Raw genomic sequence first — 2,783 nt, forward strand, 5'->3', positions numbered from 1 at the left:
TCATGCGATTTCATCGCATCAGAGAAGATTAAGGGATCTTGTTCTTCTATATTTGTATCTACCGAGAAACATGATGGCTCACATGAATACAAATAGTAATCATCCATTCATGAAGGTTATGTTCTTAGCCTTTTGTTACCTATAACCGGTTGATGAGGTACATTATTTTTCATAGGTATTTTATCATTTACAAGGTTAGGTTCATTCACAATGTCAGGATCATTAGTGGGAACAACACCGTAATAATCATCATCTATTACAGTTAGAGGTTTTGTTTCCTCTCAAACTTGTTCCTCTTTCTCTAGATTCTTTAGAAATATAGCATCTCTACTTTCAATGACCCATTTTTCTTTATTGTAGAACTTATAACTTTTTGACTTTTCTGAATACCCTATGAATCTACACTTTACTGTTTTAAAATCTAACTTATCTCTAAATTGATGCGGAATGAGAACATGGATGATAGATCCCCATTTTCTGAGATGACTCAGATTAGGCTTCCTTCCATTCCTTAATTCATAAGGTGTAGATACAACTGATTTGGTTAGAATTCTATTTAAAATATAGTTTGCAGTTAACAATGCTTCTCCCTAAAAGTTTTTAGAGAGACCAAAATGAGACAATATGTATCTAACTATATTCAATAATGTTCTGTTCTTTCTTTCAGCAACACCATTTTGTTGTGGCGTATATGGCATTGTTGTATGCCTTTTAATTCTATTGTGCATACATTAACTCTCAAATTCTTTAGAGTTATATTCTCCACCTCTATCAGTTCTCGAAATTTTGATTTTCATTTCAAGTTGGTTTTCAACTTCTGTCTTATATCTCTTAAAGCAGTCAAAAGCTTCTAATTTTCTAGATATAAGATAGACATGTGCAAACTTGGAATAATTATCTATGAAAGTAATAAAATTATTTTTTATTACTATGAGTTTTGACATTTAGGGGACCACAAATATCCGAGTGTATTAGTCCTAAAAGGTCGTTGGCTCTTTGTTCGCCAAAGGTTTTTTAGTTATTTTACCAGTTAAACAATGTTCACATGATGACAATTGAACATTAGATAGTGCAGGAAGTAAGTTCATTCTGATAATTTCTTTTATTTTTAAAATACTAGCATGTCCTAGTCTAGAATGACACAATTCAGACTCTGAAATATAACAGGACAAGTAGTTCAAATTCAAAATTTTATTATTAGAATTATTACAAACTATTGGAAGAATGCATAATTCATGCTCGGGCATATATTTTTCCATAGCATACACTTTATTATTTTTGCCTATAGAAACCCGGTTATTGTAGAACATAACTTCCAGTCCTTTTTTCATCAAGCTAGGAACAGAGATCAAATTGCGCCGAATTCCTGGTGCATAGAACACATCTTTGAGGACAAGAATATTGTCCCCAAGATCCAATCTATACGAACTAATACCTTCTACATCGAGATAGGTATTATTTCTCTTATAGATTATCTGTTCTCCTTTCTTCAGCTCGGTGAATTCTGTGACCCCACTCTTGTCCTTTACGATATGTCTGGTCGCACCGAAGTCGATCCACCAACTGCTGATATCCGTCATCATAACATTGCATTCTGTCACACCGATGAATTATCTTTTGCTAGTAACCCCTTGTTCTGGATGCTTATAGCCTCATTTATTCTCCTGTTTTTCACCTTGCGGGCAAGTGGGCTTGAAATGCCTGATCCACAATTGTAGCAGGCTCCGCGGGGTACTTCTTTCTCTTGAACCGCTGCGATTTCGGTCCTCGCGGTTGTGGTTTACTAGGACCAGAGATTTTATAGCTTCCAGCATTATGCTTCTGGCGGACATAATTCAGCACTTGTTGCACCATATTCAGTTCTGCTTCTTTCCTACTAGCTATTAAGTCATGTTCTATTGCTAGGTGCATAGGAAGATCAGTGACAGATTTAATGGTAGGATTCATGCTTAATGTGGTGGCAGCCACAGCAAGAAAATGGGGTAGACTATTCAAAATGGTTGCCACTTGCATTCTTTTCGAGATTTCGATCCCAGCAATGGACAAGTCCTTAGGTATGACAATCATCTTATTTATATGCTCTACGACATTGTCTCCCTCTTGCATACGATAAGAATTATATTTATGCAAGAGGAGTTGAATGTTAACTTCAGAGGCGGTGACGTATTTCTCTTTTATAGCATTTCACATGTCTATGGAAGTCTTATAAGTTTCAAAAACTTTGATTATGTTATCTTCCATGAACATGAGCATTAGGCTTTTTGCCTTTTTATCTTTCGATTTTCACTGTTCAAACCATTTCTTTTCTTCAGGTGTAGATTTATCAGTAAAGGTTGAAGCAGTGGTTTCGATTACATCATCGATATTATCATGAATAAGAGCATATCCTATTTTTCTATGCCACATATCATAATTACTGTCATTAAATTTATTAATTTTTCCTAGTTATGATAGAACGAGTTTACTAGCCATTCGGTAGAGAACTAAAACTAATTTTCCAATTAAAACAAAATTAGATATGTGTACTACTAATTAATGCTAAGATATGTATATATATACTACTAGTTCTTATGCACGTGCAATGCACATAGTTAAATATCAAAATTATTTATTTTTTGTTTATTTTATTGCTATAAGATAAGTTAGATTCATCTTGAGTTAATCTTTAAACATGGATTATAACATTTGCCATAAATTTTATTTACATATTTTTTTTTTATGAAATAGATTTACATGTAAAACTGGGATCAATATACTTTTATATACTTGCATACACAACATTA

This window comes from Asparagus officinalis, chromosome 5 (assembly GCF_001876935.1).
Source record: "Asparagus officinalis chromosome 5, Aspof.V1, whole genome shotgun sequence".
In the NCBI taxonomy this organism is placed as follows: Eukaryota; Viridiplantae; Streptophyta; class Magnoliopsida; order Asparagales; family Asparagaceae; genus Asparagus; species Asparagus officinalis.